This window comes from Alexandromys fortis, unplaced genomic scaffold (assembly GCF_014885135.2).
Source record: "Alexandromys fortis isolate MF-2015 unplaced genomic scaffold, M_Fortis_MF-2015_v1.1 scaffold_48, whole genome shotgun sequence".
NCBI classification, from domain to species: Eukaryota; Metazoa; Chordata; class Mammalia; order Rodentia; family Cricetidae; genus Alexandromys; species Alexandromys fortis.
The window spans coordinates 2987508-3011147 of NW_026067947.1; the positions used below are offsets into that span (position 1 = coordinate 2987508).

Genomic DNA, 23640 nt, shown 5'->3' on the forward strand with positions numbered 1-23640 from the left:
TTTCTAGCACATAGCGCCCCGGCTCATGTTCCAGGCTAAGCGCTAATGTAAATAACGTGAATGGCCCAATCCCATCTCTGGAGACCTTTCACTCTTGGTGGCTCTTCCTGGCTGGGTTGAATCAACACTTCCTTTATAAAAGATGTGACAATTGCCTGGCACTGGACGACTCTGTGCTGTATTTGAGCACTGAGATCAGGTTACTATAAAGGCTCAGTTGGAGGGTGTCACCCCCGCCGAAGCAGCTGATAAAGCCTGCACTTAGAAGCAGCCCTGTGAACTTACAGAAACGGGTGTGCACATGCGCAGAACCTTCACCTGGACTGACTGCCTGGCTGCCGCTTGGCTTTGACCCTTCTCTATCAGCAAAAGGGATCAGAGGTGCCAAGGTCCAGGGACATCTCTGAGTATCTACGCAGAGCCTGCAAACTATAAGGTGGGTTGCTACTTTGCCTGGCTATATTTCCATAGCAACCTGGAACCTGGGCGTTTGCAATATGTCTTCATTCTCTGGATTCAAGATGGTCCCCTTCTCAACAATGCCTTCTCTTTTGAAGTAAACGAGTGCCACCTGCTTCTTCCAAGGATCTTTTCCTCTGGCATGTGTCTCAGGTTCATAGCAGGTGCTTAGATGAGGGGCCAGGTAATCCTATGTTTAGCATGTTTAACAAGGTAGCCGGTACTCAAAAACATGTTTACCGCCTTTAAAGAGCTACTAACATGTTTACATAAAATATAGATTTTGCAAGCACACACACATATGTAAAGCAAGCTGGAAGGAAGAAACCTTTAGAAGAGATTTTAAGTAATACACTTAGTGGTCTGTCTTATGAGATTAACACCTGGAGATCCTCCAAAAAAAAAAAAAGGTGCCTGGAAAGTTTTGGGTCATGGGCCCACACAATATAGACTATAGGCCAAATTTGGTCAATCATCTTCTCCGCTTGAATTCATAAAACAAGCAGAGATTTTACCCATTTAAATGAGTAGGGAAAAGTCAAAAGAGCAATATATTGACACACATGTGCACGACGTTGGATTTAATTTTTAACAGTAACTTCCTAGACGGTCCTGTCCGGGTCTGCTGTTTGTGCTTCTTAACTTGTGTTTTGTTTGTTGTGCTTGAGGGAAATTTCTCTAAGCCTATCCTTTAAAAGTCAGCTTCCTCAAGACAATTTCGGTTTAGTTAACAGGCAAAGGGATTGCAAATTAGCTGTTCCCGAAGCTCACAACCACCTATATGTTTTTCAGAAGGACCTGGAAGGTAAAAAACACATCCATGTGCTTCAAAAGCCGAAACCATGAGAAACTGAACATAAACTCCTGTGTATGTGGGGTTTCCATCAGGTAACTGACAGCCTCTCAGTGGTGCAGGACCTGGTTTGTAATCCAAGCCACTGCGTGGATTAAGGCAGGAGGATTACAAACTCAAGGCCAGTCTGGGCTACTTACTGAAAACCTGTTAAAGGTAAGCATTGCAAAATAGGGTGTTCTAGGCCAGTCAGTGCTACCACAGTGAGAGTCTATCTTACACGGGGGTGGGGGGTTTGGGAGTGGGGGTGGGTCTAGTGACATATAGAGAATTTGTCTAGCATGTGTGGGGTTTTGGGTTCAATACACAGGACCTCAAAAAAAAATAAGAACAAAACCCACCAAAGGCATGTACTTGACTGGCCAGGGGTAACTTGGCGATCCACTGTCTACACTGGGAATTTCCCCCTTTCGTAGCTTTAGAAGTAGGTCAGAGTTGGTCACCTTTCCTCTACTTTCTCGTCTGGATTCTTCATACCCCTCGAGACAAAACCTGCTCCTCTGGTATTTTCACTGGCTAGTAACAGCCACTGCACATGCAGGGGTGGGATGGCTGGGTGATTAAGAACACTGGCTGCTCTTCCAGGGGAACCAGGTTTGAATCCCAGCACCCACACGGCGGTTTATAATCATCTGTAACTCTAATTCCAGGGGTTCGATGTCTTCTTCTCACCTTATGGGCACCAGGCACGCATGCAGCACACACACACTTGTAGACAAACAATCATACACACTTTTTAAAAAGCATGAGAAATCTGGAAGGAAAGACATCTTGCATCCAACACTGCACCTCGTTCTGGCCCTCTTCACACACAGGTCCCACCAGCAAGCCACTCACCTCTTGTTTTTTAGGCATAGTAGGCAAAATGGCCTTAAAGGTTAGCACTCATGGGGGACAGTGCTCTGCAGGCAGCCTGTGGGAAACCCATATCTCCATCTCCCTTGGAGCCTTCCACAGGAGGGAATGCAAAGAAACCACAATGTCTTGCAGGGGCTACAGAGTCACCAGCATTTGGAAGCAGCAAATTCTCCAAACTATGGTATATTTTTCTCTCTCTCTCTGTCTGTGTGTGTGTGTGTGGTGTGTTTGACTATGTGTGCAAGTATATGTGGAGACCATGGATTTATATAAAATGTCCTCAATCATCCTCCACTTTATTTTTGTTTTATTTTGGGTTTTTTGGGGGGTGGGGGAGCTTAGGGGGATGGGGAGTACAAGACACGGTTTCTTTGTGTAGCCCTGGCCGTCCTGGAACTCACACTTGTGCCACCACGGCCCGGCTCTCCTCTTTATTTTGAAGACATGGTTTCCACACTGAACCTGTAGCTCACCGATTCAGCAAGCCTCAGGGGTCACTGTGTCTCCGCCTCCCCAGAACAACACCCACATCTTGCTTAGCTTTTCGGTGAGCGCTGGGGAACAGAATGCAGGTCGCTTATGTCCAAAGAGAAAGCACTGTACTGACTGGATCATTTGCCTACTCCTCCACACTGGATCTTCCAAAACACTGACAATGTATTTCACATTGAGCCTTTGGGGAAAAAGGCTGATCTCACACCAGCATTCTAGTGACTGGAAAATATTAGATGTCCAAGGAAACCACCATGCAGGTGGCTGTGTAAGTATGAGACACACAGAGCAAGAAAGGTCCTCAACAAACCATGAGGTACTATTACTGATGCCCAAATGGAATAAAATGTTCTCTCTACAAGTCTGGGTGGTTAACAGCCATATAATAGTCTCCCACAAACCCCTCAAACCAGCCCAACACTGTCTGGGTCTAATCTGTTATACACAAACAGGAATATGGATTCCAGACAGCCACTTTTCGTCAATCCAGCAGACACGAATCTTTGAAGCGGCTGGAGCAGAGTACAGCCTGAGATTGACTGGGACACTGTTAAATTAGTCACCTGGAGGTAGGCCAAAGATTCTCTCAGCAGCCCCTCCCTCAGTCCTGACAGCTGGGGCAAGCACCCTGAGATTTCAGCACGGGCACCCCGAGTAGATCGTTAGATGGGACATCCTGCCTGGGTTTCTTAAAGTGGCCCACAGTCTTTGCAAAAGAGAACAATATGAAGACAGACATGATGAGATTCAGGACCCGACTGCACCTCAGCAGCAGTCTGACACTGTCTGGGATATAATCAAAGAGGGCTGGGAAGGGTGGCCCAAGCCTTTAATCCCAGTCCTGGGGAGGCAGAGGCAAGCAGAGCTCTGTAAGTTCCAAGGCAACCTGGATAACAGAGTGAGATCCTGTCCTGTCTCAAAAAGGCAGGGGCGGGGGCGCATAAAAAGTTAAAACGTATCCTTCATATAGAAGAAGGTGGTTCCTAGGTCACATGGGGAGAGGAGGCATCTCCAGGCACCCACACCACTCTTGGATCCCACCCCAGCCAGCACTTTTCTGCACTACACTCTTCCATGCCAGACCACACACACCTGCACTGACTTGATCCTCATACTGATTATGCCACGCACAGAGGAGGCATCGTGGTGACAATCACTGAGTGCATCCCTCACTTTCTTTATTTATCGTTTCCACTTCAGAACTGAACACATTTTCCAAACACAGGAGCAGAAAAGGCGGGGAACACTCTTCCGTGTTTGAATGCCATTAGGATGGAAGATGGCCAGTGATATTTTGTGTCTGACTCTATTTTATTTTGAGGAAAGGGAGAAGATGGGAAGCGGGCTTGCCGCCACAGCAGCTCGTCAGCATTAATGCTGGGACCAGAGTGCCACTGCAGCTCAACTGCAGATACCTGGAGAGAGATCAGAAGGCCCAGACAGGGGGAGGGTTCTGCTTCAGGCCACACCCCTAATGGAGAGCTAGGGAGCAGCAGGGGTCAACATACCCTGTATTCACCAGCGATTATGACTAATGTCTTTCTACTTGGAAGGCACACAGAGGATACTTCCCGCCAAAGACTAAGAATTTTCATGAGACTTTAAAAAAAACAAAAAAGGTCAATCTATGATCTTGCAAAATTGAATGAAATAAGTTTAATGGCTATAAACATTCAGGAAGTCTGTTTGAAGTCTCTTAAGAAAGACAGCAAGAAAGAAGGAACATGCCAGCCCATCCTTCTCCTCCTACGGACACAGGAACCTATAACCACCTTGTCGGAGCACTAGCTGGCTGCCCTTCACTGGAGCCAGTGCCAGACTCTGAGTCACCCGCGCCAAGGCTCCTGCACCTGAGTTGTCTTTGGAGAGATTCCACTTCGGCCTTGCCCAAGCCCAGCCTGCTGAACTCATGGGAGTTGGACAAGATCACAGCCTGGGGGCTACGACTTCAGGCAATGTGATCATTAGGGCAAAACACAGGATTCAAGTTTATTGGGAACCACCTAAAATGTGAGCTGGGGTGGCTGGATGGTTCAGTGGGCAAGCACAAGGACCTGGGGCCAGGACAAAAGCCAAGTGTGATGGCTCTAGTCTGTAATCCAGACACTGGAGACAGGAGGATCCCTGGAGTTGACTAGCCAAGCTAGCCCAGGCAAAACAGCAAATTCCAGGTTCCGTGAGAGACCTTGTCTCCAGACATAACATAGGGCCTAGAGAGATGGTTTAGTGTTTGAGAGCACTGACTGCTCTTCCAGAGGATCCAGGTTCAATTCCCAGTACCCACATGTTGGCTCACACCTGTAACTTATGCATGTGGTGCACGGACATATACAGATAAAATGCCAAACACATTAAGTGAACTAAAATGAATAATGAAAGGAGAGAGAGGGTGGGAGGGGAGGGCTGGAGAGATGGCTCAGCAGTTAGCACTGATTGTAACTCCAAGATCTGACACCCTCACACAGACATACATGCAGGCTAAACATCAATGCACACAAAATAAAAATAAATTATTTTAAAAAAGAAGGAACATGGAGAGTCAAAGAGGAAAGATGACACCTTACACAGAGTCATGTGTACACAGGCACACACACAATACAATATATATGAAAGAAGTAAATAATGTGAGCTTGGATGCTGCATCCAGTGCTGCTGTCCCCTTGTGAAAGTCCAGACTTAAAAAAAAAAAAAAGTACTGAGTAAATGGTACAAACCTTTTACAGTGCTCAGGACAGGAAATGCAGGGGTCAAATGTGCGGATAAATCAATCAAAGGATCTATAACCCCTGATATTAACCCCTGTTTTTTGACTAGCCCTTTTTATGAGGTTGAGTCCCAGCCATTCATTATGACTAATAAAGATTCACATCTTTTGGGGCCACAGATTCTGATTGGTTAATGGGGAAGCTTGAAGACTCTAGGTGTGTTTGAAAGTATACTGGGTTTTCTGTGATTCGAATAGAAACAGAGTTCTTGTACACACACACACACACACACACACACACACACACGGTGGAATGGGAGAGAAGAAAAAGAGAGAGATTCCTTTGTTTGTAATATGAATCACACACACTCAGGATATCATAAGAGGCAGTGAACACCTGTGAAGGCTTTGCTTCCCAAAGGCCTTTCTCTTGCCTACAGTCTGAATGAAGAAAAAGAAGGAAGAGGAGGGAGAAGAGAAAGAATAAGAAGAGGAGGAAAGAAAATGCAAAGACTGAAAATGGTTTAGAGGTAACATTCTGGAAGAGACAGAAAACAAACAGGGAGCTTGAGAGATGATGGCTCAGAGGTTCAGAACATGGGCTGCTCTTCCAGAGGACCTGGGTTCAATTCCCAGCACCCTCACGGCAGCTCACAATTATTTGTAACTCCGGTTCCAGGGGATCTGACACCCTCACACAGACACACATGCAGGCAAAACACCAATGCCCATAAAATAAAAATAAATCATTTTAAAAAAAAAAAAGAAAAAGGAAAACAAACAAAACCAACAAACAAGGAGAAGAAAAAAGCTGCCCAAATCAGACTGATGATAAACAGAAAGTGTTTGCAGGAAAGGAGGAGCACGCTGTCTCCTGACCTCCATAAAGCAGCACTGAAAACAGCAGTGGCATTTGGCGATGGAGGCTCAGAGCTGGGCAGTGGTGGATGCACTTTTAATCCCAGCACTCGGGAGGCAGACACAGGTGCTTCCCTGAGTTCCTTACAGGCGAGCTTGGTTTACAGAGAGAGTTCTAGGATGGCCAGGACTATAGAGAAAGCCTCTCTCTCTCTCTCTCTCTCTCTCTCTCTCTCTCTCTCTCTCTCTCTCTCTCTCTCTCTCTCCCTCTCTCTTGTCTGGTAACACTTTAAGGGCTGAGCCTGAGCTTGCACCTCAGAGATCGAATGCTTGCCTCAAAAAGGCCCGAGTTCGACTCCCAGCACCGCAGACACAGATAACAAAGGGGCCCTAGGAAAAGGAAAAAAACGCCATCTGCCCAGCTGTACACAGAGAACTCGGCTGAAGTAAAGCTGCTGCTGAGTGGGTCCCATCCCCAGGCACTCTGACTTTAGCTACCCCCTGCTGTTTCTTCTCCAGTTGTCTGCCATCCTCAGGGAGATGAGGAAAGTTTTATGATTCTTGATTCAAAGTAGAAAAACAAAAAAATGTGACTAGCTCAAGGTCATGAGTGGAATGAGTGCCAGGGCCGAAAAACAAAAACAAACAAACATTGTCTCCAGAGAACTAGATATTCAAACTGTACAAGGTCACTGATTAGCCCAAAGATGGCAGTGACACCGGGAGCCCAAAACAGGAGTGGCCTTGGTTCCTTCTGGGTTCAGGACAAGAAATGGCCTTTTTATAGTAGCATGCTTTTTAACCTCACAGTCTTTTTCCCCCACAGGACAAAAAAAAAAAAAAAAAAAAACTTCTTTTTTTCCCAACCAATCTCCCCATTCCCAGGATGCTTAGAGTGACTGTCACTTTGGCAGGCCTACGTGTCCAAGGCCACCAAACACCCATCTCCACCACATCTGTCTTTGCTGGCAAGTTAGTTCTATCAAGAAGCAGAGTTTGATGATGCTCTCAGGCCCGGGAGAACAACACTGCTCTGACCCCAGCAGCTACCTAGTCTCCTGCTGTGAAAACTCACCAGCCCAGGCATCCCCGGCTCTCCTCCCTGTATGTTCTTACCTATCTGGCCACCTTGTTCCCATCTGCTCTGGGGACAGAGATGCAGTCATGACCATCCCTTGTTCCCCGGGGGTCTCTTCAAGTCATTTGGGACAAGCTGCCAGCACTGTGGATTCTTTGAAAAGTAACTGCAGGAGCTAGGTGAGTGTGTCGCAAATCCTGCCTCAGCCAAGTTTTTTCGTAGGCTATGCGGCCCATTACAGAGATCCACAACTGGTGGAAATGTGAAGAACGGGGGCTCTGGCAATGCCTAGCTCCAACCGACACGTCAACAACGCAATCGCCATGTGGAAGAAAGACATGTCGGAAGAGTGGGGTGAAAAGATTACGAGAGCCAGGAACCATGACATGCTGTGGAAACGGGGGGGGGGGGCTGCACCCAGGAAATCCAAACAACGAGGTTGCTCAAGCAAGACCTACATAGTGACAGCACCAGGTGATGGGAGAAATTTCACAAGCTCTACCCCAAGATGAGGAGCTACAGGCAACCAATGGTTGCTGGGAGAGGGAGAGTGGCGGTGGATGATAAACCCTTGATAGGTTATGCACTCCCGAGTGGTCATCCTTAAACATATGTACGTAAGAGCATCACTAAGCAGACTCCGCAGGTTGTGTGTGAGTGACTGGGTGTAACAATATACAGGAGAAGAAGTCAGAAACTCAAGAGGGAGGGGTAGGGCACAGGAAGAGGAAAATGACTAGAATGACTTAAATACAGTATGCAATTTTCAAGAAATTTAAATTCTATATTTAGTTACTTACTTGATTATTTACTCATTTATTTATTCATCTGTTTGTTTATTTATTTGAGGCAGGGTCTCTCTAAATAGCCCTGGCTGCCCTAGGACACACTGTGTAGACCAGACTGGCCTCAAACTCACAAAAATCCACTGGCCTTTGCCTCCCAACTGTTAGAGTTAAAGGCCTGTACCACCACCGCACCCAGCCAAGTTAAAGAATTTAAATTACAAACAAACAAACAAACAACCTTCCTTTCCTAAGGAAGCACTAAAGAGATCACAGATGTACTCCTTTGAGTGTGTAAACCTGTGCCTGTTCCTGGTGTGTGGTGTCAGTGCTAAGCCCAGAGGCCAACCTTGGATGTCACTTCTCACCTTTTACTTGAATGGAGAGTTTCTCACTGGTCTGGAGCTCACCAAATAGGCTAGGCTGGCTGGCCAGGAGCCCCGGGGATCTGCCTGTCTCTGCCTCCCTACAAGTGCACACCTCCACTCCTGGCTTTTAAAATATTTTCAAATGTGAGATCTGAGGGTTAGTTAAGTTCTCACCAGCATTTTACTTACCAACTATTTCTTCCAAGTGTAAGAACACAGATTGTCTTTCTTTCTTTTTTTTTCTTTCTTGAAATTCACAATTTCCCTGAAACCCAGTGAGTAGCAGTTGCTGCACCTAGACATATGTCTCAAGTTATACCTTCAATTACCTCTCTGGACCCACGTGGTCTGGCTTTCAGGGACAGACGATCTCTGGTCCAGCTTTTTGTTTCTTTTCTCTCTCCACTCCCCTCCGTCTGTCTCCCTTTCTCACAGTCTCCCTGTCTCCCTGTCTGTCTGTCTGTCTCTGTCCACGTGAGAGAGTTTGGGTACGCGTGCAGCACAGAATACATGTGCAGCCGAGTGGACAAGCTTAGGTGGCAGACTTGCTTTCTAGCTTGAGATAGAGACTCTGCTGCTTTTCTACTGAGCATGCCTGGTTATGTGACTCTTGAACCTGCAGAGCTTCTCTTGTCTTTGCCTCCCCTCTTGGCAGAGCAGCTCTGGAATTACAAATGCTTGCTACTGCACTGTGCTTCATGTGGGTTTGGGGACCTGAGCTTGGGTTCTCAGGTTAGGATGGCACGTATTTTGCACACTAAGCCTTTACCCCAGCCCTGCCTCACCCTCTTCTTCATCAATTAATTAATTTCTATTTTTATTTGGCCAGTCTGGAATTCATTACACAGAATAGAAGGGCTTCAAACTCAGAGGTCTGCTTTCCTCTGCCTCTCCAGTGCTTTTAAGACTAAAGATATGTGCCACCATGTCTGGCACAGCTCTGGTTTTGAATTCATTGTATATTCTCACACTCTATTATAATTATACATTAAAATGCATATATATATACACACACACGAATGTGGTGGAGCTAGGGGTTTTTTTGTTTTGTTTTGTTTTGGTTTTGGTTTTAGTTTTGTTTTTTTGAGACAGGGTTTCTCTATAGCTTTGAAGTCTGTCCTGGCCCTTGCTCTGTAGACCAGGATGGCCTCGAACTCAGAGATCCACCTGTCTTTGCTTCCCAAGTGCTGGGATTAAAGGCGTGTACCACCACCAGCAGCAGAGCTAGGGGTTGTTAAATAGCTACATTGTCCACACTGCTCTGAGCTTTGATCACTGAGGATAAAGACAATGATTTCAAAAGTACTGGGGGGTATCTCAGCTGGTAGAGTTCATGCCTAGCTGGCACAAAGCCCTAGGTTTGATCCTCAGCTCCAGGGAGACCATGCATGGTGACAGGAATCTCAGCCACTGAGTGGCGCACACAGGAGGAGCAGGAGCTCAAGGTCACCCGGGGCTGCACAGCAACTTCAAGGCCAGTCAGAACTCTGCAGATCACTTGCAATCAACAACAAAACTCTGCCACCCCAACTGTGCAGCTGCTGAGTATTTTCACCAGGCAAGCACTAAGCACTGAAGACTCATCACCACGCTGAGTCCTCACCGTTCCAGGAGGCAGCACGCTAGGCAGCTGACAGATGACAACAGAGAGCGAGATGAAACCATACAGACTCTCTGACGTGCACACGTAAAGGCCTCAGTTCAGGACCAGGTGGAGGTTGGCCGCCGAATGAACTGATACTATTAGCACAAAGCACAGAAGAATCTATGTGGCTGGTAAAAGCAAAGAAAAAAAAAAAGCAGAGGGAGAGGACTGTACTGACAGGAACACCTGATAAAGAATGAAGGGCATCAATTATCCAATTCCTGAGTGCCAATTCGGGGTCTTCCTTGGTTCTAAACTGCTTCATATCCTGTGTCTAAAGTCACACTGCCGGAGAGAATCCGTTCATCGTCCTGCAAGAATGGCACCAGTGCATGCCGTCTGTACCCCATAGTGCATGGTTGTAGTGTTCTTCTGTTAGGTGGAAATGGAACTACCTGGCTGGCATGGCAGAAATCTTTAAGAAAAATCAAGGCACATTTAGAGGATATTGAGGGGGCTTAGGGAATGACTCGGTCTATAAAGTATTTTCCATGCAAACATGAGGACTTAAGCTTTGATCTCCAGAACCTATACAAGGGGCACAACATGAGACATGTGTCTGCAACCCTAGTGTTGGGGCAGGGGGACAGGAAGATCCCCTAGGCCTTTGGTCCTATTGTTAAAGACAATGGGTGAGTTTCAGGCTCAGTGAGAGAAGCTGTCTCCAGAAAGCAGTGTGATCAAATATGATCCTTAACATTAATCTCTGGCCTCTAGACACACCCACACTAAAAGATATGTACAACACAGACACAACACACACACAACACCTTCTTAAAATGTGAAAGGAGTATACTCAAAAGTAACTTGTCCCTTCTTCATCCCTCTGGCTCCTTCCTCCATCCCTCCTCCACTGAGGATGGAACCTGAGCGGCACACAGCAGACTAGCTTTCTACAGTGCTATCTCTCCCTCCAGCTCAAAAGCTACTGCACAGTGACCATATTTTTTTTTAAATATTTATTTATTTATTATGTATACAATATTCTGTCTGTGTGTATATGTGCAGGCCAGAAGAGGGCACCAGATCTCATTACAGATGGTTGTGAGCCACCATATGGTTGCTGGGAATTGAACTCAGGACCTTTGGAAGAGCAGGCAATGCTCTTAACCACTGAGCCATCTCTCCAGCCCCAGTGACCATATTTTTAAAAGAGCCTATCCTTATGGCAGATTTGGAAGGCAGCAATAGAAAACTAGGTGGGGCGGGGGGAAACTATTGCTCAAAGAATTAAAAGGCCTTTTTTTTTTTTAAAAGAAAAAAAAATAAAACAAACCAAGCAAGGCTGGCTAGATGGTTCAGCAGTGAAGAGCTCAGACTGTTCTTGCAGAAGACACAAGTTCAATTCTCAGCATCCATCCTGATGGCTTACAAACACCTCTCAACTCCAGCTCCGCAGGATCTGATGGCCTCAGGTCTCAGGCACTGAATTCAAGATACAACTCCCTCCCCCACATACACACATAAATTAAAAATAAAAGTAAAATCCTAAAACCAAAATCAAAACAAAATATCAGTCATGGCAGCCCATGCCTGACACCCTTAGCACTCCGAAGTCTAAGGCAAGAGGGCTAGGGTTAGGGCCTGATTTTGAGCTACACAGTGGGACCCTGCTTGAATTAAGAACTGAAGAAACATTTAAAACTAAACTGTGCTTGTCTGGTGCATAACTGTGCTTACAGCCATGTTCAGGGAGTGACAGTGACCTCTGGAACTCCCAGTGACCACAGTTTAGCATATGGTTGAACTTGAGTCTGCAAGCATGAAGAAATAATGATTCGCTGGGAATTTGGGGGAATTACTGACCCTGAGAGAATTATTACAAGTCTAAAATCGGGTGACTTTGTTTTCTAACACATTAGCATATCTCTGCAGAAGCAGTTTGCAGGGTGGTTAAGTGATAACCAGTCACTGTGGCTGGACCCAAGTCCCTCTTTACACCTGGTAGCTGTGTGAGTTTGGTCAAGCCACTAAACCTTCCTGTGCCTTGGTGTCTTCTTAACAGCAAGGACAGGAATAAATCCCAGAACCCGTGCCATAATTAACACAGCTAAAGGCAGAAAAGAGAGTGAATGAGTTACGAAAAAAAAAAACAATAAAGCCCAAGCAGGACACCACCACCTGCCGGTGACACATTGTCAGCGTTTGATGGCCTGCTGAAAAGACAGGTTCCTGAGCCACACTAGAATCATGAAGGTTCTTTGAAAGTCACTTCTAAAATGTAAGGGGTTTTTAGATCTAACTTATATACCCAGATTCCAACAAACAAACATTATTAGGAACCAAAATAACCTAACTAGTACCACTGTACTATATATCACAAACTCCTGTCCATTTGAGGCTTAGAACAGCAAGCGGCATTCAAGTAACTTTTCACTATGTGCTTGGGAGCCACAGAGAGGTCACTGCAGCCCAGGGCTTCAGTCACTCAGAACATTCTGGGTGAATAAAAGGGCTCGGCTCTTACATCTACAAAGAACCAAACCACACAGCAAGTTGCAACTGACTCATAACCGACAGGTATGTGTCTTCGCGAGTTTTTCCCCAACATCACCATCCTCCATGTATGTAAAACAAAATAAAACCCAGGATGTTCAGCTCATGCTGAATATTGAAAATACAAAAGCAATCATATCCCAACTCTCAGCAGAAATAGATGAGTACTTAGCAGGCCCAGGTCTTATCGCCTGCCACCATCATCTCCAAGTGAGCTTTTTTTCAGGGCAGAACACTTTCTCATAAGGTGACGATCTGCAGTCAGATAGAACCTGACTCGGCAGGGGAAAGAAAAGGCTTTTCCTACTCTCTGGGCAGGTCCAGTCTCAGCACTCACACAGACACACCCCGGAACTGTAAACGATTTTAACAACAGGACGTTTTTCCCACCTCAAAAGTGGGATCACCTTTTCAGCCTACTGATGTCCCAAGGGTGTTCTGAGTATCAACAAGTTCACATTAGTCAGGCACTTTGATTTCGACAGACAAAAGGCTCTGCAGAACTACAAAGCATGATTATCCAACCCAACGGCCTCTGTGGAGTATTCGAGATGACAAGGGAGGAGGCGGACGGGCTACTGGTTCCCACTCTTGCCCTCCCCATAGAAAAGCTCCTGCAATCTCCAAGCCCAAGGCAGGGCCAGCCAAGTGGAAGCCATGCTGTATCGGCACTTGGCTGCACTCTTCCTTATATAGTCAATGGAGAGGGAATCCCTCTCTGTGCATATTTTCAGTTCACATTCCCAAACAGTATAGGCAAACACACAGATTTCAGCTGTGATTAACAGGGCTGCCTCTGCCTGGGCTAGTCCCCCCAGGTTGGGGCCCCATGCACATCCCTGTTAAAGGATGAGTCTGAATGAGGGTATTCCTTTGGGAACCCTGACTCCTTTGCTAAAGAAGGTACCAGCAGGTGTACCTATGCCCAGATAATGCCCACAGGCAACCATGCCAACCCCACTTAAAAACCTGAGGGGATAAAATGAAAAGATAATTTTAGATCTACACTGAATCTCAGCTTGGGACTTCCCCTTGGACTCTGGAGTACTTGCAAACAGTCTTGGAGACTGTAAAAAAATAATAGGTAATTGCACAGACTAGCATAATCTAGCATACTATTAGAATATGTATGCATATCATCAGGAGGAACTAGAGATTTCATCCAGAGCCATACGCCTACCAGGCAAGTGCTCAACTATTTCCTGCCCGAAAAGGAATTTTTGAGGGACACCAAGGCCCAAGTGGACCTCTTCTCTCGTAGCATGTGACAGCCTTTAGGGAGAAGTCTAACACTGGCTGGCACTAACTATGTTCTTCACGAGCCACAGACACTCATCCATGAGCCTTTAGCTGAGCTGCTCACAGTTGAGATTTAAAACCCCCCAAACCCCTTGGTGATGAGTGCTCAGAGGAAGAGGAGGCAGGAGAAGAGTATCCACGCAGCTCTGCGTTCAATCCTTAGTGTCAGATAAAACAGAAAACACCCGATAAACAAGCAAACAAACTAACTAACTAAATACCTTCGCCGTCACCAAAGCTATAACAGCTGTTTATTAGTGCGATGGGATTCCTACTAAAGCGAGCCACAATATACCACAACGCAGTGGCACTTAGCGGCACAGGCATCTAGACCTTCTAAAGCATCGAACCGCTAATCCTGGGAATCGGTACCCATCCACTGCACTAAAGTCATTCTTACTACAAAGCCTGACAAAGTATCAGAAGGCAATTTAAAAAAGAAAGAGAAAAAGCTCCTGAGCCTGAAGGGTTAACTCACTTGTCTATAGGGGGAAGAAAAGGGAAAAGGAGAAAAAAAAAAGAAAGAAAGCACGGGTATAGTTTCCTTTTATCCTAAAACAATGCATTTATTATTTTCTGTGTATCTGGTAAAGGGCAAGGCTTTCAGAGTGGAAAACAAAACAGACGTTGGTCACATGTTTATTGTGACCAACCTCACCTCCTCCCTTCCCTTCTGATAAATAATCAAACATGCCATCCAGAAAAAACAAAATCAGCGAGCTGGGAAATTTGATGGTCATCAAACAGGCTGAGAGAGCAAGAAAAGCAGCCCACTGTTCCCACACTGCTCGGGCCCACACCTACACTGCCATCTGAGTAAATATAACCTCACTCACTCTTCCCATCTTCCCCGCAATTACTCCTACTGTTAAACAAATTGGCCTTAAGGCAGTGGCAAACATCTTTTCTTTTCTCCCTCCTGCAAAGCAGAACAACTTCTGAACATAAAAATAAAAAAAAATAAAAATAAAAAACAAACCCATCCCAGCCACAGCAACACACAGGGAGACTTGTTTGTGTCCATGTTTCTCCTATTAGACGGTTTGGATGACTATGAAAACCCTATTTCTTTCCCTACCCTAAAAGATGCTGTTGAAAATACTGAAGTTAATAGATATTTAGTCTGAGGACTAACCAAGTTCAGAATAATAGCAATTCTCTTAAGATCAAAAGAGTCAATTTTCTACTTCCTGTCTATTCCCTCATCAGAACATAGCTTAAAAAAAAAATAGCACCTGGCTTGCCAATTATAGTGAAGCCGAAGAACAGGGCTAGGGGGGTCGAGGGAGGGAAGAGAGGCCAGAGGGTGGACCAGGGCAGGAAAAGGTGGAACCATTTTTAAAAAGCTCATACCATGTGTTTGAAAGCCATTTCTCCTGAAGAGCCCAAGAGTTACAAGGCTCTGCCAGCCCCAGTGCCAGGGCTTGCCCGCCATCCTAATTACTCACAGAGAAAATGGTCAAAAGAGAGTCCGATACCACAGTTAACCACCATTGCTGGGAGCAAGGCAGCCTTTCTCTTTCCCTCCGCAGCCCACTCTGTTTAAACAATAGTCATATGAATGAGATAATGACCGTGCGTGTTTCGGCAGTCTGACTTTTATTGGCATGAAATTGGTACAAATATTATCAAGACCGATTCGCCCGCGATGACGGTGTCATGATGTCAACCTCCGAGGACAACTCTGCACACTGTCACAGGCCCCATCCCCACACTCTCTCAGGACTCGAGATAACAGGAAGAAAAAAAGCAGCCGGCATATACAGCAGGGGAAAGTTACAATCTACATCCAGCCTGTAAAAGTGTCTGACAACACTGGCTGATTCTTCCTGATCGGAGCCAAAGCCACATGTGAAAGCAAGAGAGAATTAACAAGGAGTTAGCAGGATCCCTATGGTGGAAAAAAAGGAAGAAGAAGAAGAAGAAAAAAAAAGGCTTAGATGGAGAGAGGAGGGAGGGAAGGAAGGAAGCACACAGTAAACAACTTGAAGCATCTCAGTTTGTCCTTTACCGAACGGCTGCCCAAGCAAAGATCCCAGCTTAAAAGTTTAACCCATTGAAAATGTTCTTTTTTTTTTTTTTTTTTTTTCCCTCTGGACACTTACAGAGCAAATGAAGAGTTTGGCAGAGTGAGCCGGCACCGTCTCCCTCTGCAGTTCCGTCTCGCTGTGGATGAGCTCTGGCTGTTTCTGCGAAGCGGGGGTTTGCCGAGTGGTAAAAGAGATGTTTGAATAAACAGGAAGTGCTGAGCGGCTGAAGCACACTCGAGGAGAAAACACACTGGAACGCTGCCCTTTGTAGGCAACCTCAGGGAGGTTTGTCTCCACAGTAGCTGGCTGGGCTCTCACTCAATGACAAGGAAACCACAAGAATTCCTCAAGTAATTCTTCACTTTCAAAGCTGGAAGATCAGTTGGAGCTTGCAGGTAATTTTCCAAGTTGTATGGAGCACTTAAAGGAATCTATTAATGTTCAACGTATCTAAATCACTCCAGGACGGCAAGCAGGGACACAGCACACATGGCGTGCCCCGGTAGACCAAGCCCTAGCCAAACACAGCTCCTGCACAAGGAGGCAAGTACACACCAACAGGGTTCAGGAAACCTGCTCTTTAGATATTTTTGTGGTGACATTTACATAGGCAGGATGAGAGAGAGAGAGAGAGAGAGAGAGAGAGAGAGAGAGAGAGAGAGAGAGAGAGAGAGAATATGAATTCAGACCTTGCTGACCTTAGAGGATTTTTAGTCACATATATTTTTTAAAGATCACAACATCCGGCACTCCAAGGATATGCCTTGTATCTGCTTTGGTTGCTTTCCCTCCACATTTAGCTCCTCTGCTATTAGGAAAACTACCTGTGTATCGCACAGTGCCCACTTGCCTGCTTGAGTACTCCTTACCCTGTCCCAAACTGATTATTAAGGTCCTGTCTTCAGTCACCAGAAGAACCTGACAGGTACCATTTAAAAAAAAAAAAAAAAAAAAAAAAAAAAAAAAAAAAAAACCCAGCCACAGGAGGTGTAGCAGGTCAGTGAAAAAACGGGAGGAAGAGCCATATTCATCTGAAAACAAGGATACAGCAAAGGCTTCCTTCCTAAAATGTACTGCTCTTGTGGCTGAGTCTCTGCCACAGACGCATCTGATTTGTTATTGAGCATGGAACGCTGGCCTGTCTGTCAGGCAGGTGCTAATACTCGGCTAAAATAACTCATTGGGAGCTGTCAGTGAGATGTTTACATAGGCCCCAATCTTTTCTTCATAGAAGGAAATTTTTTTTTTTTACTGGAATTCATCTTCTTTTGATCTCACATTCAAAGCAACGGCAGCTTGATAGACATTCAAGTCTGAAAGCAAATCCAGACGCTGAAGATAAACCGCCAGAATATGACAGGCAGAAGCATCTAAAGCTTACAGAAATGAAGAGAACAGCATGTCGCCCGAGTATTACAATAGCAAAAATCAAGAGACATATTAGGTGGAACTGATCAGCCACAAAAACAGTTCAAAAGGCAGATCACAGAAACAGGACGAGGGGGGGGGAGAATGGGATCAATCTGGTTTTTCTGCCTCACCTCCCTCCTGAGCCTCCACGTCTGCCTCTCCCCTGCATGAGAGAGGAATGTCCAATGAAGAGGCTCTTCTCTAACTGGGCCGGTCCATTTACAGAGGTGCCAAAGGATTTGCTAACAATCTGCTTCAAGGAGCAGGAGGAAAAGGAAGGCATGTGCCCAGGCTCCCACACGCTACCTTGTACTGCCATCCCTGTTTCTCTTCTTAAATGTAGCACTGGAGAACATAAGCCTTGCCCAGGGGAGGTGGCCAGTCAGGCCCAAACCAAGCTAGGATGGGGGCTAACACTCTGCTCAACCGGCTAGACAGTGAATGAATGCAAGAGCCCCACCTGCAGTCACACACACGGTCAGATTCCTCCAGTCCCAGACATATGTCACTGTTCCACCCCTAGAAGCTTTTAAGCCAACTAGGTCAGTCTCTTAAAGGGATTATTACAAGGACTTTTTTATGGGCATAAAAAATTTCAAAGAATTTTTTTTTCTTAGAGGGATACTATTGTTTTAAAGGGTGCCTCTTGTTTTAATTAAAGTCAATGCATACAACAACAGGGGAAGCAGTTCTGCCCTGGAGGTGTTTATTAACAAACACTGAACAGGGAGAGGCAGAACCAGGTTAAAGGACATCAGAATTCTACAAAATTTACCTGTGGTTCTTTCCCAACTGTGACCTTCTTCTGAGATTGGAAAAGTGAGATTCTCTTTTAAATACTATATGCTAGGATTTTTAAAATTTATATTTATATTATATATAAATTTCCCCCTCCCTCCCTTTTTCCTCCCCCTGCCTTCTCTCCATAGTAAGCCCACAGTAAAATATGGATTCAAAAATGCACAACCCAATTTCCAAAGCTGTAATCAGTTTATGGTTTGTTTTCTATCAACGGGATACCTGGGTAACTGAGTTACAAACATGGAAACAAACTGCGAGGCGCGGGGCCAGGAGACTGTGAGGCACTCTGCAGTTAGGATGTCCACACAAGACCCGCCTATCAAATATACGTTCAGTTTATTCACGGAACCATTCCTTACAACACCATCCTATTATAAAGATTACGGTAGCCTTATCATCTCACCCTGCTGGCTAGAGAGCCCCTGGAAGGAAAGGCCTCAGGCCCCTGGGGGGGGGGGAGCAGGGAGGGGGGGGGGGTGGGGAGGTGGGATTCTCCCCAGTGTGCACACTTCAGGAGCAGCTCCACCAGCTGGGGGTGACCTTCAGCTATGGCAAGCCAGGAGGACCAGGAGGAGGACACTGTTGGAAGTTCCAGAAGGTGCTTGGGAGCACTAGCCAGGGGCTAGTGCAGCTAGGCAGGCTGTTGCCAAGAGGGATCAGTACAGGGGTTTGCGATGCCATGTCTTGGGAGCACCATGGTACAATCCTGGGGCCATTGCTGGTTTCTGTGTGTAAACTCCTGGTGTGTGCCAGTACATGCTGTATCAGGTGTTTGACTGTGGGACTATGTGTTTAACTTTGGGGTAAATATTTTTGCACATTCTTTAACATAAATATTTTTCTGTTTTGTTCACAGTCCAAACATGTTATATGTTCACACTATTTGTAAATATTTTCCTCCTGTTATAACAATAATATCCTGTGAGTCAAAACATGTTTGTGTTTACTTTATCAAAACAAATTCTTAGCTCAAAACAACATGACCTGTGGTCAACCTAACTTCCAGGTTCCACAAAAATGGTTTCACTTATGTTCCTAACACAAACAACAAACAAACAAACAACAAACACCATATTAGCGTCTAGGCTGCCTTAAAAACTTAACCTCTGCCCCATCCCATGGAGATGTAAATTTTACCCCATCAAACAAGCCAGCCTCCTCCTGACATCAACAGCAAGGAACAATTTACTCCCTAAATTTCTCAACTTCCATATGCCACATTACCATCATTTACCCACAAACAAGGGAAGTTTACCATAAAAGTGAAATGCAGTTTCCCTGGTACAGTAGAAAATAGATTTTTTTTTTCCTCCACAAAGAATGCAATTGCCTCCACTCCTTTGCTTGGGACATTAAAGGCCTGTTTAAAAAAAAAAATCTGCCAAGTAAGAAGGCCTTCATTAGTTGGGCTTTTTTGATATAAACAACTTTTGAGATGTCATTTTAAAAACCTCATAATGACACCATTAAAAAGCTACCATTTTTAACAGAGAGCTCGTCTGCTCAGGGCCATGGAATGGTAGCCATGTTTCAGGCCCCTTCCTTCTTTTTCTCCCCTTTCAGACTTCTGCTGGACTTGAATGTCACCATAGACCTTGAAGCTCTGAATGTGAAATGGCTTCGCTAATTGCTTTAATTGCTTGAAGATGTGCAAGCAGGTGAAAGCCGATCCCCGGGCCATTGTAGAGACCAAGAACAACACTGGAATGTTTACACAGTGGTTTGATTTCAATAGACAGAAGGGCTGAGTTTAAGACAGCAAGAACACAGCTAATAGGTGACCTCTTAATGTGGTCCTCCTCCAAAAAAAAAATATACTAATAAGGACACACAACCAAACACAATGTCATGTCTGAAAGGCGGAATCCTAAATACCAAGGTTATTACCCGGTACCTGACATTTCCACCCGAAACGTTACACTTAAGAAAACTAAAACAAAAAAGTACTTTATAAGTCAGTCACCTTCTAAACAGATTTTGACTCTATGGTATTTTTGAAATAAGCACACTCATTTAAATTTTAAATTGCTTATTTTTTTTTCCCACTAGTGCAACACTCCATTGTCCCTTAGAGGAAAAGGCCTCAGTGTCCCCCCACCCCTCACTTATGGTTTCCTGCCTCCTGCATGATCTTTGTTGCACCATCGAGGCTAAACCCTTTCACACCAGTGCTGTGCACAAACATGCATCGCCCTCCTGCCTGTCCTCTTGCTGTGTGAGCTCATGGTCGGCTTCTTATTAACAGGACTAGAAAGGACTTTGGATTGGCCATTCACCAGTAGTGGCCATACTTCTTTGGATGTTTTAATGGCTTGAAATGGACACCGAGATTTGGTGATACCTCCCAATGGCTATCTTCTCATGGGGGTATCAATATAATCTTTAGTGCACGAGAGGAAATGCGTGATGAGCCATAGTCACCACCCCACAAAGGTTAAGCAGAAACAGATTTATAAAGATGAGCAAATATACTTTATGTAATCAATAGATATACATATAAATATCTAAGTTCATGCATGTGTGTGTAAGTCTACAGATATCCATGTGCAGATGTATATATGCATGCATACACATGGGATTCATGTATATAGGAATATTTCATATATAGTTAAGACTAGCTCACTGATGCAGAAGGGGGAAAAACAGAAACTGATGCAATGATTTTAGGGGTAACCTGGACAATCTGAGGCAATAGATATATCTTGTAAATTAGTTCAGACAAGGAGGTACGGAGGTACTCCTCCATACAACAGGGAGTATGGTGCAAGTACTGCTCACCTAAGAAATGCTGCATATTAACTCATGGCGATGAAATACAAATTGCAGAAAGGAATGGAAAGAAAGAGACAGAAAAAAAAATGTCCCCTTAAAGCCACAAACAGTTCTAAATGCTGTAAGTAATATAATAAACTTAGGACTTTCTTTGCCCGAACGATTTGTCCCCAAACACGGAGACAAAATAATGAAACCAAAATACGTGCATTTAATATCCTTTGATCCACAGCCGTCACACATGTCTTTATCAACACTTACACTCTTCCCTAAAGTGAAATCCCCCAGTAAGTAGTAATGTCCTTCCCTCTGAAAGAGGGGGGGGAGACAAGTATCCATTTAAACATTAAGTATAAACTAGTCCAAGCCAGCGAGAGGTACACAGAGGGAAAAGTAAACAGGCCCCACTGCCTACCGGCAAAAGAGTTCCCTTTGAAAGCTCTCAGCAGCCAGTGCCTGGTACCGAGGCTGCCCTGCGAGCTGGAGGGGTCAGCAGAGCTATGCTAAGCTGACAGGTTCAGTTTACAGCGGCCAGGACTTTGTTTGGATATACTGGCCTTGCTCACCGCCAGCTTAACAACAGATGGCTAGAAAACTTTCATTATGTTGCACAGGACTGAACTGCAAACAATCCAGAAAACTGTGAAAGGTTTAACTCCCTCTGAACCAATGCGCCAAACCAGAGCCTGCACAGGCCCAGGGGCCTGTAGAAGCAGGCTGAGCACAGAACCTGCCAAGCAGAGCTCAGGACAAGCCACCCATTCAAGACTGCAGCTCTAGAGAGAACTACCAGAGGGTTTATTTTAACTGTTCAAAGGCCAGACCTTAGAAGGAGTTGTACCCATTGTGCCTTCTTGTATTTTATTTTCCCAAAATGTAGTGACAGACTTTCCAGAGAGAAGAATCTTCCAGACAATTCCCACTCCCCAAGCTCCCTCCCTTCCTGCCTCCCCTTTCTTCAGGAAGCTGGCAGGGACTGCTCCAGTCTCACCCCAAACACCTAGATTTAAATATGACTTACCCAAATCTGCGGATAATTTAAATATTCATTAAGCCGTTTCAATCCCATCAAATCCCAGTCTCTTCTAATGCTCGGAGACAGGTTATAAATACACCTTCAAAGGTTTAATTCAATTGGCAATCGGAGAGGTCTTATCACTGGAAACGTGTTATTTTCCTATTATTCGGGAAATGAACAAATGTGTTTTCCACAAATGTATTTTAGAAGCTACCCTTTGCTGTTATTGAGAGAAAATTGTGTTTATGACTCCTTTAGCATAGTGTAAACTCATAAACGTCAACAGAGAGTACAAGGAAAACTGTCAACTAAATATTGTTTCCTTCACGAGCTGTTCTTCCAAGTCAATTACGCCTTTCAACTTCTGGGGCATTGTATGATAAACTGGCAGTAAAAATCATTCACATTAATATACCATGGTGCCTTGCCTGCAAAAGGTAATTAAGGAAGTAAATGACTCATAAGAATAGACATATTAGCTGCAAAATGAAAGGCAACTGAGCTGCCACATAAAAATATGTACCATTAAGATACCGCATTTTCATATTCCTGTAATCAGCTCCCCTAGACTAATGCTTATTTAATCCAGTTCTGAGCTAAGTCCATCAACAACTGTTTTTCGCTGTTTTCTCCTTGACTGAACATTATGAGAGCAGGTTTGGAATAAATACTGCAATGAGATTTTTGCATACTCAATTGAAGAACAGGTTTTTCCATTTTAAAATCTATTTTTCTTTCCCCGAGAAATACAACATTAAAAAAAAAAGATTACTGGTGGAAGAAAATTAGAATAGCAAGTTAGATGTGCCTCTAACTAACTAACAGGTAGGGTGTCTGGAGCAAGAGGTATTTGTGTCTCATGTCACCTTTCCTGGTCCTTATGAGCATAAGGATGTCAGGCCTCCAGTTGCTTCTTTTACAAATGCTTTTCATTAGCATTATGGAGCCATGGGCAATTCATGCTTCGGCAAAGGTAGAAGGCAAAAACTGAGGATGGAGCTGGTGAGTGGGCTGACTGTAGAGATCTCAGAATAGCCCAGTGGCCCCTGAATCCTTCCAGAGTTAGCCACCTGACAGACAGATGACCCCTTCTCAGAAGAACTGAAACTAACCACAAACTCTCTGCTCCCCTGCCCGACTTCAGGCGCCCATGCTTGATTCTCGATAGCCTTTTATTTTAAGGCATCCCCAACAGTCCATCTCAGAAAAACATTATCCATTTCATGAAGTCTGAGGTGGTTTCTGGAGGCAAAGTTGCTCACCTTTCTTCCCCCTCTGCATCCTTGTTTATCAACAGTTACAGGGCCCAGCCATGTGCCCTGGGAATATGTCTAGAGATCCTAGGAGTGGGTGGCCTCCTAGATGCAGACGAAATGCCCACTCCTGTGGGAAACGAAAGCTTCTGTTGTCACGGATGCTGCACAGGCCTTCTGATCCTATTCCTACACCTCTGGCTAGCCTCACTTGCCGACGGTGGCAGTAAAGACTGGACAACAAAAGACTGCAGTACCTGCCTTCTGTGAAGGCTGTTAATAGTAGACAGTGTCCGCAGCCTACTAAGAGACCACAAAGAGATCTCCGCTTATTTGCCTTCTGGAAGAAGACAGGCTTTCAAGTCAAGTTCTAGAATTCTATAGGAGTTGGGCCTTCACTCTCTCTGCTTCCTGGCATCGACAAGATGTTTTGTTTTCAAAATTGATGAACAGCCAGCTAG

General features: G+C 45.0%; 1 protein-coding gene across 12 annotated transcripts in view; it reads right to left on the bottom strand.

Annotated features, from left to right (window-relative positions):
• Foxp1 (forkhead box P1) overlaps nt 1-23640 on the bottom strand; it is a 622100-nt gene that overhangs the window by 154398 nt on the left and 444062 nt on the right. Inside the window, exon 1 of one of the 12 annotated variants that reach the window (XM_050149378.1) lies at nt 16001-16154. The exons of the other annotated variants lie outside the window; for them this stretch is intronic. The gene's annotated coding sequence lies outside the window, so the exon portion shown is untranslated. Of the gene's footprint in view, nt 1-16000; nt 16155-23640 lie in introns of those variants that run through there. 12 annotated transcript variants of the gene reach the window in all.